Genomic DNA, 13,180 nt, shown 5'->3' on the forward strand with positions numbered 1-13,180 from the left:
ATTCAATAATCAACAAAGCATGTACCCCACAAATGAATACTAGTGTGCACCGGTGCTAGTGTAGAAGACTAGAGTGAATCTCAAAACAATCACAAAATCTAGATGATGTGTACCACAAGTGCAAGCATGATATCAATTTTTCAAAAAATTTACTCCTACATGGCATTCATAAGGCATACAAGGAGTATTGGACTCTCAAGTCAAACAATTTTTAAATTTTAAGCAATATAGTCCTTAAAAGATCAAAAGCATAGCTAGATATGGACCAATCATAGAAATATCCCTCAAATACACAAGTTATGCTCAAAATTTGAATTTAAAACTAACACTATAAGGCACCATTCCCCCCAAACTTAAATGGCACAATGTCCTCAATGTGCAAAGAGAACAAAGAAAAGAGTATACCAGTGCAACTAAGCAAGAATGATCAGGACTGAAGTATCCGAAGTGGGTGGCATTGCCCCCCCAAACTTGGGATGAACTGTGGTCCTAAAAATTGACACTTGGATAAACTTATCAAATAACAAAATGGGATAATCAGTGCACAGTGGACAGGCAAGTGTAAATGGGATGAACAGATAAAGAAATGAGAGAGGTATAAGGGTGGTTCTGGAAATTAGGTAGCACTCTCTCACTGAAGTCACTGTGATGCACCTGATGGAGTCAAACATACAGATATGAGAATACAATCATATGACATCCATAGCAAAAATTGTCATATATAAAATGGATAAAGTGAAGGTACAACAAAAATATTAAAGCCGACAGACCGGCTGTAAAAATAATACAGTGACAATAGTAAAATATCAAAAGGAGAGAGGGATCATAAGATAAAAAAACTAGGAGTTCAGGAGGATGAGGTAGGACGGGCAGGTCTGGCTCCGTGGATGTCTCTAGATAAATCTCTGAACATGGATGCAACATCCGTGCGAAAGGCAGCAAAGTCAGCTCTGTGGGCAGTGAGGTCAACTCGGATGGAAACAACAGCATCCTCAAGCGTCTGCAGACGTACTCCAAAGCCGGGGGTCATATCTAGAATCTTAGGCATAGATGAATCAAAAGAAAGCTCCTAAGTCTGCTCCTGCTCATGAATGGGCGACCTGGCTGAAGAGTCCAGCTCTGCATCGTCTACAGGGCGCTCTAAGTCTATATCTAAATGCTCGGCAGCTTGATCGACTGGTGCGTCATCCGCTGCGGGATGCGCTGCTGCTGCCTTTGCCGGTGCCGGTGCCTGTGCCTATGCCTGGGCCTGGGCCTGTACCTGTGCTTCCTCCAGCTCCAACTCTGCTGCAGCCAGTACTGCGTAGTCCTGCAACCTGGTAATAAGGGAGCGGTAGGTCTTGTTCCAGTCCTTCTTGAGGTAGTGACAGGAACCTGTCTCGGGGTGCTCCCAAGGATGGATGGGGTAGTGCTGGTCGATGAGGATTTGGGTGATGAGGTGGCTAAAAGAAAGAGACTTAGCCCGTCCCGGCGTTTCTTTGCTGATGTACTCATCATACAGCTTCCTCATCATGCTCCAGATGAGCGCGGGAATGGACACCCAGTGCCCTGTGTAGAAAGAGTAAAGGGTTGTCAGATAATCGCCCCTCCTTTGAATCTTATGCCCTGCCATGTATATATTCCGGTAAAGAACGAAATCAGTAAACCATAGGTTGTCAGGAAGGAATGTCCAGGTGGCGAGAGTCTCGCCACTGGCATGGTAACCTGTGAGGAAAACTGCCATGTCGGCATATGAAGGCCTGAATAGCCTCGGATATGTGTCCTAAAGCTCTAGGGGACATCTGTGTGGACAGCGGCAAGAGTGGGTGAAAGTGTCCACTGTAATGGTGATCGGATGGCCATCGATATAAGTGATCATCTCGGCTGCGGTACGCGGCGTTGGTCGGAGGTTCTGGTAGAACAACCGAACCAACCGTGGGTAGACCGGCTCTATAACGGGGGCAAGAATAGCGGCTAGGCCCCTCTAAATAATATCCTGGTAGGCAGATCGGGTCAGCACTGATCGAGAGAAGAAGGCCGTGTCAAACTCTGACTCATAGTCGAGTGTCATATACGCATATCGAGACGTGGGCCTATCACGCCGCAGATGAGCTGGCTGAGCAGGCTGAGCTGGCTGAGGTGGTATATATGAATGCTCAGCTCCAGTCTGCGGTGGAGATAGTGATGGAGTGAAAGCAGGATGAGCTGGAGAAGTGGATGGTATGTGGTCATCCTCAGGCTCATGAGATGATGACTGAGGCAGGGTAGCTTGTGTTGGCTCCTGCTGTGCATAAGAAGGCACTACTACCTCCTCTATCTGTGGCCTAGTATGTCGGGTGGGCCCGTGTTTCCTGATGGCAACGGTCTTCCTCTTTACCATGGCCTGCAAAAAAGAAAAAGAAAAACTTACAATGGGAGTTAGTACCATAATAAGAAATTTAAAAGCACGAAATAGAATCATGTATGTCAAGTAAAATAGACAAAACAAATATGACATGAATCTATACAAGTGGTAGAATATGAAACATGCTAAACAATGTAAGTATGAAATGCATCTAATGTGGAATATCACAGGCATTGGGCATAGATATGATAGCATGAACATAAGATATGATGAATGAAGTGTGTGTGTGAGATCTGTGAAGTTCGATCAATCATAAAAAGGAGTGAGATCGATCACAAAAGTTGGATGGATCGAAAGTAAGTGAGATCGATCTCACTACTTCGATCGATCAGAGATATGAGTTCGATCGATCTCTCAAGATCGATCTGAGAGACAAGTTCGATCGATCGAACTGTTCGACGCTGAAAACTCAAAGGTCACAGATCTGTGACCTTGGTAGCATGGGGCCCACACGAACGTGTTCGTGGGCCCAACAACACAACAAATCAACAAATCCATCACAAATCGAGGCCCACACTCCAACAAATCTCAAAATATCTATAAAACATACACACGTATATACACATATATATACAATGCTTCGAAGGCTCATTAATGGCGGATTCATCCATCTAAGCAACCTAAATCAAATATGTAAATCATTGAACCATCAAATCGAACATCAAATCTCAAAGTGAATCTCGGTTCTTACCTTGAACAAGTGAGAGAAGTGGATGCGAAGAAAGAAAGATGGAATCTGAGATGAGAGAGAGATGTGAAGCATGGAAACTCGCCGGAAAGCTTCGCCGGAGATGGTGAAGTGGTTGGACAGTGACAGCGACGAAGAGAGGTTAGGGTTTTGGGGATGAGGGTGAGTTAGATCGATCTTTGCAATCGATAGTGCAAAGCCTCGGTTCTATTTTTAAAAACATTCCCGACAGAGTTCGATCGATCGAACTCAACTGTGATCGATTGAACTTTGATGAACTCTCTTCAAAGTTTCTTTTTTTTTCCTTTTTTTTTTAAATAAACAATAATAATTAAAAATTAATTAAGATATTTTGGGATTTTTGAAAACTTTTTGAAAAATATAATAAAACAAAATGAATATGAAAATGCAAATATTTTTGGATTTTTTGGAAATTTGAAAAGTCAAAACAAAGTCAAAATAATGAAATGAAGACTGAGATCGATCGAAACAAGAGTTCGATCGATCAGACAGAGAGCAAAAATATGCAGGTTTTTGGCTCAGAAAATGGATAAGTGTTGGAACATGAGATAGATCGAACTGGGAAGTTGGATCGATCGAAAAACTTTAAGATCGATCTTGGAATGTTTCAAACGATCAGATAGAGAGCTGAAATATGCAGGTTGATGCAGGCTCAAAATTTTTCTAAGTGTTTAGTCATGAGATTGATTGGACTTGGAAGTTGGATCGATCGAAGGTCTCTTAATCGATCTTGGAGTTGGTTCGAACGATGGGACAGAGAGGTGATTTGGATGCAGGTTTCTGCAGGTTGAAATATTTTCTAAGTGTTGGATGCAGAATGGAGTTCGATCAATCGAACTCAGGTTTGAGATCGATCGAACTATGCAGAATGCTCAATAATGACATGAAAGCTTATGCAATCCTCACCAAAGTTCCTTGAAATGCATATGAACTAAAAACAAGTATCTAGACTTCGCAAGAAATGAAATAAAAGATAGAAATGGGGGAGGAATAGGGTTTTGACACCCTACGAATGCTTTTGCTAGTCTTTAACGTCTCTAGCAAGACATTGGGCTCTTTTAGCCCGGATCAAAGATCTTATAATGCATCCCCTTCTTGTTAGGGTGATAGATGATTTGAACTCCTCCCAACAAAAGGTTTTTTGATGAACTTGTTGGATTAAGCTCAAAAGAAATCTTTGGTCCCTTGTCTATGCAATTACAACCTTTGGGCTTCTATGCCCTTTCAAAGCAAGAGTTTGGAACAAGACTTTTAGAATGTAAGGTTGAAGATGATCCTTTAGAAGTTTTGGTTTTACACAAAAGCTCATTTCCTTGACATTGAAGATTATGACATTCATCTACAACATTAACTTCTCCTTCATATTTGTCAAATGAATTGGGTGTGGGATTAAAGATATTTAACTTCACCTTCATGTGGCCAAATGAGATCTTTATTATCCCCATCCTACAATTGATGTTGGCATTAGCGGTTGCCAAGAAATGACGGCCAAGGATAATGGGAATTTGGCTCTTAGGATTGGGAACCGGTTCCGTGTCTATGACAACGAAATCAACCGGGAAGAAGAATTTGTCAATCTTTATCAAAACATCCTCAATTATACCCCTAGGCTTCTTAATGGATCGGTCGGCAAGTTGCAAAACTACCGACGTCGGTTTCAATTCACCTAAGCCCAATTTGACATAAATCGAGTATAGAAGAAGATTAACACTTGCTCCTAAGTCAAGAAGCGCCCGATTAATGATATGATCACCAATAATGCATGATGTAGTGGGTGAACCGGGGTCCTTAAACTTTCGAAGAGTGTTATATTGCAAAATTGAGCTTACTTGCTCGGTCAAAACCACTTTTCTTGGTGTTTGGCTCTTGTTCTTCAGCTTTTGGGTGCACAAGTCTTTCAAGAATTTGGCATAAGCCGGAATTTGCTTGATTGCATCAAATAGTGGAAGATTAATTTTCACTTGCCTAAACATTTCCATGATTTCATTGGTTTTTGCCTTTTGCTTATCTTTTGAAATTGATCCTTTTAAGGCATCCGGAAATGGAACCTTTGGTTCAAACACTTTTTCAAAATTCTCTTTTGAACTCTCTTCAACACAAGAAGTTTTCAAATCATTTTTCAATAAAACCTTTTCAACATCATTTTTCAAAACTTCTTTTTCAAACACATCTTTCAAGACTTTCTCATTTACAAGGTCATGTACATGCAATGAAGGAGGAATGGGATGTGAAACGGGGCGGGTGACAACTTGAGGTTGCACTAGTTCACTCTCTTCATTGGACATTCCAACTTGATTGTCCACAATCCTACCACTCCACAAGGTAGTCACTGCATTAACATGTTCAATGGTGTGGCCTTCCGATGAGGAATGTGTTTCCACAACACATTGTTGCTTAGGTGGGGCATTTATAGGCATCTTTCCTTTCTCTCTCACATTGAGAGTGCTTGCAATTTGCCCTACTTGGGTTTCTAGCTTCGCAACAGATTGAGAGTGAGAATGAAGCAATTAAGTGTTAGCCTCTAAACTGCCCAAAGCATTCAAAACATTCTCTTCAAATGCAGGATTTCTAGTATTACCGTGGGAATAAGATTGGTTGAAAAATTGAGAATTAGCAAATTAATACCCTTGTGATTGATAGGGTCTATAACATTGGGATCCTTGGTTTTGAAGTGGAGGTAGAATGTACATCCCTTGAAAACCGCCTTGGGAAGGGTTTGAGCCCTCTCCTTGGTTTTTCCAAGAGAAATTCGGATGATTCCTCCAACTTAGATTATAATGAGTACCATAAGGATTGTTCCCTTGGTTCACAAAAACTGCATTGACTTGTTCATTAGGTTTACTATGCACTTGTCCGTGAGGACAATGAGAAGTAGAATGAAGAACACTAGAACAAGTCATACATGTTTCATTTGATGCATGACGAGAATGGTTAAGGAAGGAAGATACTTCGTTCGCCGAGTTTTGGTTAATCAAAAATTGATCAAACCTTTGAGATAAAGACTTCATTTCGGCGGCTATTTCATTTGAATGGTCGACTTGATGTAAGCCAACACTCTTCCTACCTTGTGAATTTCTACCATTCTTGGATGATAGTGTTCTATGTAAAGAATTTCCACTCATGCTCTCATAGAGACGCCACACGTCATCTTCATGCCTATCAATGTATGAGCCACCCATGGAAGCATCAACCATACCCTTATAGTTGTCCGATAAGCTCTCAAAAAGGTATTGAACTAATTGCCATTTGGGCATGTCATGATGTGGACACTTCCTAAGCAATTCATTGAAGCGTTCCCATGCCTCATGAAACGTTTCTCCATTCCCATGTGAAAATTCTCGAATTGAGGTTCTCATAGCATTGGTCTTAGAAACTGGATAGTACTTTTTCAAGAACTCTTGTTGCATTTCTGCCAAAAAAGTGATTAAAAAGGCCTAAGATTGTTAAACCAATACTTTGCCTTATCTTTTAAGGTGAATGGAAAAATTTTGAGTCTTAAAACCTCTTCTGGCATGTCCGTATATTTTACGATGGAACATACTTCAAGAAACTCATCCAAATGCTTGTAAGGTTCTTTACTTGGAAATCCATGATATTTAGGAAGCATTTGGATGGTTTGTGGCTTAATTTCATAATGATGTGCTCTAAATGGAGGCAATTGGATGCATGTAGGTGCATTATACTCATTAGACACATAATGGTCTCTTAAAGCAAGAGGTGGATTAGCTACTTGAAGTGTAACATGAACACCTTGGTTTTGAATTCCTTGATTGTTGATGGGAGGTTGTGGATCATACATTGGCCTTGGTATTCCATATAGAACTTAGCCTTGTTGTTGTGGTGGTTGGTGAATGACTGGCCTAGGCATGCCTATGGTACTTGTATGTTCTCATTGTGCACATTGGGATGAATGATACATTGTTAGTCTATGTGACCAATGTCCTGAACTTGATTATCATTATGGTCATCCATTGAAAGATTGGCTCTATTTGAACTTCCTCTTCCCCTAGGATTTCTAACGATAGATTCAAGATGCAAATCAAGAGGGACAAGAGTTGGTCTCAATGAACGACGTCCATGCATGCACAATGCAAAACACAACAAACACAAAGAATGACAAACATTATGCGTTCACAACAATGCAATTAGACTTCTTCCACAAACATTTAATTCATGCTCCCATACTTTAACAACAATGATGCAAGACAATAAAAAATAAGCCACCACGCGGGCCGACGATTTAACTAAGGGATTTAGTAAAGAAAGTCTCACAAAGGTCCTTTAGCACTTCAACTCCAAATTTTAAAGCTTAGCTTAGCAATTTTAGAATTTTTATCTTTTTGCTTTCTTTGCTTGCTTGAATTGAATGCTCAATGGCTCCTTTGCTTGCTTCCTCTCTAACAATGCACCTAGTTAAGTAATCAACACAATAAGTAACCAAAAAGAAAAATAAAGATAAAGTAAAGACATGATCAAAAGAGTACTAATCCTAATCAATTCCACAAATCTGACGTTGCCAAATCAAATCAACAAATCCCCGGCAACGGTGCCAAAAACTGGCCGGTGTCGTGTCGCACCACCGCAAGCTTGATGAGTGTGCATTAAAGCGAGGGCCAAGAGTTTTACATTTATAGAAGCCACTACTACCTTTCACTAAAAATATAGCTAAGGCGAGTAGGGATCGTCCCAAGGGACTGTGAGGATCGAGCAATGTCGTGGAATCACAATTAGGGCGAGTAGTTCGAGTGATCAAATAATTAGTTGGTTGGTTGATTAAAGAGCAACTAGATTAAGCTAAATGATAGCAAAAGAAATGCAATTAAGAGTAAGTAAGAAAGAGAGAGATCTTGGGGTTTAGAGATCACCACCAAGTAATGCATTTCTATATCATTGACAAGTGATTAATGAAGTCAAATGGTGTGTTGCAATATTGGTGTGTGTGTGTATTTGGTTGATTCAACAAGCAGGGATGACCAGTTAAACATGTATTGTCTAAACATCATGTGAAAGGCACAATATATCTAAGCAATCAAGTATATATTGTCTAAACAACATACGAAGGGCACAATAAATCAATACAAGTCATTAATCATTTCATTAAGCTCATAATCCAAATACAACACAAGGATAGAGACATATGCTACTTGCATTCAAAATCTTGGATCATCAAACAACAAGCGTAGATTCGCCTCCCATTTAACACTACACTACAACAACACTACATCCACACTACTAGCATGAAAATAAACTAGGGGAGAGGCACAATCCATTAAGAGATAAGCATGAACCATCAAGAGAATCACAAGAGCATTCCTATAAGCACTATGTTTTGACAATCTCCAAATCTATAGCATCAATACACATAGACATGCATCAATAACACAAAATCTAGAGACAAGCACATGAACATCTATTCTAGCATACATACACATATGGATAGAATGAAATGATCAATTGGAAGCATTAAACCACATAAATCATTGAATAAACAAGATCTATATATATCAAAGTGTCAAAACATCAATTACAACACTAATCCCTCTATAATACACAAGATTAAGATATAGAAAGTATGCTTGGGGCTAACTCTAGCCCCAAGAGGATGTCTAGCCACTCATGGTGATGATGCTCCAACCCTCAAGGACTAATTCCATGGTTGAAATCTGTTCTTTGTTGATGAAGAACTCCAATGGTATCTCTAGCCTCCTCCTCCTCTAAGCTTGCTCTCTAAGAGATGATATGAAAATAAATGTTGGCTCCCCTTGTAAAAAGCAATCCTTATCCTTATATAGGTAGGTCAAAATGACACCCAAAATAAGCTGGGGTCGTGCACACAATATTCCCTAATGATTGGATAAAGGACAACTTTCAATGAGATGGAATTTTAACCTTTTTGCACTAGAGGAAGTTCGATCGATCGAACCTTGAACTTGGATTGATCGAAAGTAAGTCAGATCGATCGAACTTAAGCTGGATCGATCCAACTGGCTGAGCTTTTTGGAAAAAGACAAATCTGAAATATTTATGGGAGATATTTATAAGAAAAGGACAAAAGTGGTTAGTGGGTGGTACAGTTGTGGATAGGATCAATCATTTGAATAAGGACAAAAGTGTTCGATCGATCGAAGGATGGTGTTGGATCGATCGAACTTTTAGAACTTTATGCTTTTGGGTTAAGGCTTGGATGTATCTTGAATTGTTGAGATCGATCATTATTCGATCAATCGAACCTTGAACTTGGATCGATCGAACTTTCCTGCTTGCCACCTTTGGCTTCATTTGCTTCCCTCTTTCTCCATTTTGCTCATTTCTTTGTTTAATCCCATAATTGCTTCAATTAAGCTCTTATTTGGCTGAGTTAGCTTATTTTCGGGATAAGTGCCTGAAAAAGGAAATAATACGAAATCAATCTAAAATGTTAAAGTAAGATAGATAAAGGTACTAGAATGCCTAAGCTTAAGGGGTTTAAATACGCACTTTTCAGCGCTCGTCACACCCCCGAACTTAAATATTGCTAGTCACTAGCAATGAACTAGAAAGGAAATGAATGAAATAAACAACTATATAACTATGAACTAGAAAACAATAAATGGATAACGCCACTTTTGTAGGGAACACGATTGCACTTAGCACATACAACAAGCCTTTTAAACCCCTAGGTTACCCCTAGTGGATGAGTGAAGTCTCGTGAGGGTTTCCAGAAATAGTACCAACAAACATTAAGCTCATTCTTTCAAAAGAGGCACCAATATTGTAAACAAGCATCGGGAGAAAACTACCTCAAGTATGCATTTTTCAAACATTTCCAAGCAATCTCTCAAAATTTCAACATCAAGCAAGTAAGTATGGTCCTCCACACATCAAGAAAATGATCATGCAAATCAAAACAACTTTAGAATCCTTTTGAGTGAACCGACATCAAATGTGTTGCTATCTAGGCCAACTAAAGAATTAATCACATCCTTACCCTCAAACTAGCACACAAATCTAGTACCAATCATCAAGACAAAAAGTTAACCTTTTATTAAAACTTTATTGTTTTAGGTACGCTTATTCATTTCACTCGATTTTTTTTTTTTTTTTATTGAGGATCTAAGATGGAAGTATAGTGCAATGTGTTGATCTATTAAGCTTTCTAGCGATTCACGAAGTCGAGCGTTAGGTCAATGACTCCCAAACCAGACAGCTTTAGGGTATTAGGCATTCAAATACCGCTACGGACTTACAAGCTCAAATCAACTAGGCTACAAATCAAGACAACAACCATCTAATTATTTCCTACTTCTCACCTTTTGGGAGAAGTCCTCACTTTTTCTTTTTTCTTTTTTTGAATTCAATTATTAACCTAGAGTTTGGGCCTTCCACCTTTCGGCGCCAGAAGTTCACTGCTTGATGAGATTAAAATCCCGGCTACTTAGTGAAAAGGGGTTGTTATCCTCCTTTATCAAGAATGAAAGCTTTCAATGCACTACTAGCTCAATTGGGATATAACCAATTCAATAATCAACAAAGCATGTACCCCACAAATGAATGCTAGTGTGCACCGGTGCTAGTGTAGAAGACTAGAGTGAATCTCAAAACAATCACAAAATCTAGATGATGTGGACCACAAGTGCAAGCATGATATCAATTTTTCAAAAAATTTACTCCTAAATGGCATTCATAAGGCATACAAGGAGTATTGGACTCTCAAGTCAAGCAATTTTTAAATTTTAAGCAATATAGTCCTCAAAAGATCAAAAGCATAGCTAGATATGGACCAATCATAGAAATATTCCTCAAATACACAAGTCATGCTCAAAATTTGAATTTAAAACTAACACTATAAAGCACCATTCCCCCCAAACTTAAATGGCACAATGTCCTCAATGTGCAAAGAGAACAAAGAAAAGAGTATACCAGTGCAACTAAGCAAGAATAATTGGGACTGAAGTATCCGAAGTTGGTGGCATTGCCCCCCCCCCCCCCCCCCCCCCAAACTTGGGATGTACTGTGGTCCGGAAAATTGGCACTTGGATAAACTTATCAGATAACAAAATGGGATAATCAGTACACAGTGGACATGCAAGTGTAAATGGGATAAACAGATAAAGAAATAAGAGAGGTATAAGGGTGGTTCTGTAAATTGGGTAGCACTCTCTCACTAACGTCACTGTGATGCACTTGATGGAGTCAAACATACAGATATGAGAATACAATCATATGACATCCATAGCAAAAATAGACATATATAAAACGGATAAAGTGCAGGTACAACAAAAATATCAAAGCCGACAGACCGGCTGTAAAAATAATACAGTGACAATAGTAAAGTATCAAAAGGAGAGAGCGATCATAAGATAGAAAAACTAAGAGCTCAGGAGGATGAGGTAAGATGGGCAGGTCTGGCTCCACGGATTTCTCTGGATAAATCTCTGAATATGGTCGCGACATCCGTGCGAAAGGCAGCAAAGTCAGCTCTATGAGCTGTGAGGTCAGCTCGGATGGAAACAACAGCATCCTCAAGCATCTGCAGACGTACTCCACAGCCGAGGGTCATATCTGGAGTCTCAGGCATAGATGAATAAGAAGAAAGCTCATGAGTCTGCTCTTGCTCATGAATAGGCGACCTGGCTAGAGAGTCCTACTCTGCATCGTCTGCAGGGCGCTCTAAGTCTATGTATAAACGCTCGGCAGTTAGATCGACTGGTGCGTCGTCCGCTGCGGGATGTGCTGTTGCTACCTCTGCCGGTGCCTGTGCCTATACATGTGCCTGGGCCTGGGCCTGTACCTATGCCTCCTTTAGTTCCAACTCTGCTGCAGCCAGTACTGCGTAGTCCTGCAACCTGGTAATAAGGGAGCGGTAGGTCTTGTTCCAGTCCTTCTTGAGGTAGTGACAAGAACCTGTCTCGGGGTGCACCCAAAGATGGATGGGGTAGCGCTGGTCGATGAAGATTTGGGTGATGAGATGGCTGAAAGGAAGAGACTTAGCCCGTCTGGGCGTCTCCTTGCTAATGTACTCGTCATACAGCTTCCTCATCACGCTCCAGATGAACGCGGGAATGGACACCCAGTGCCCGGTGTAAAAAGAGTAAAGGGTTGTCAGATAATCGCCCCTCCTCTGAATCTTGTGCCCCACTATGTATATATTCCGGTAAAGAACGGAATCAGTAAACCATAGGTCGTCAGGAAGGAATGTCCGGGTGGCGAAAGTCTCGTTACTGGCATGGTGACCTGTGAGGAAAACTGCCATGTCTGCATATGAAGGCCTGAATAGCCTCGGATATGTGTCCTAAAGCTCTAGAGGACATCTGTGTGGACAACGGCAAGAGCGGGCGAAAGTGTCCACTGTAATGGTGATCGGATGGCCATTAATAGAAGTAACCATCTCGGCTGTAGTACGCAGCGATGGTCGTAGGTTCTGGTAGAATAACCGAACCAGCCGTGGGTAGACCGGCTCTGTAACGGGGGCAAGAATAGCGGCTAGGCCCCTCTGAATAATATCCTGGTAGGCAGATCGGGTCAGCACCGATCGAGAGAAGAAGGCCGTGTCAAACTCTGACTCATGGTCGAGTGTCATGTGCGCATATCGAGGCGTGGGTATATCACACCGCAAATGAGCTAGCTGAGTAGGCTGAGCTGGCTGAGGTGGTATATATGAATACTTAGCTCCAGTCTGCGGTGGAGATGGTGATGGAGTGAAAGCAGGATGAGCCAAAGAAGTGGATGGTATGTGGTCATCCTCAGGCTCATGAGATGGTGACTGAGGCGGGGTAGCCTGTGCTGGCTCCCGCTGTGCTTAAGAGGGCTCTGCTGGCTCCTCTATCCGTGGCCTAGTATATTAGGTGGGCCCGTGTTGCCTGTTGACAATGGTTTTCCTCTTTACCATGGCTTGCAAAAAAGAAAAAGAAAAACTTGCAATGGAAGTTAGTGCCATAATAAGAAATTTAAAAGCACAAAATAGAATCAGGTATGTCAAGTAAAATAGACAAAACAAATATGACATGAATCTATACAAGTGGTAGAATATGAAACATGCTAAACAATGTAAGTATGAAATGCATCCAATGTGGAATATCACAGGCATTGGCATAGATATGATAGCATGA

The 13,180-nt window shown here is 40.8% G+C and overlaps 1 pseudogene; it reads left to right on the forward strand.

The window, feature by feature from the left end:
* The first annotated feature begins 6,344 nt into the window (after positions 1–6,344).
* LOC132275579 (small nucleolar RNA R71) lies at positions 6,345–6,443 on the forward strand (annotated as a pseudogene).
* Positions 6,444–13,180: the final 6,737 nt, after the last annotated feature.

The sequence above is a fragment of the Cornus florida genome, unplaced genomic scaffold, assembly GCF_030987335.1.
Source record: "Cornus florida cultivar Cherokee Brave unplaced genomic scaffold, ASM3098733v1 CherokeeBrave_3.0.0_Hap2_Chr09, whole genome shotgun sequence".
NCBI classification, from domain to species: Eukaryota; Viridiplantae; Streptophyta; class Magnoliopsida; order Cornales; family Cornaceae; genus Cornus; species Cornus florida.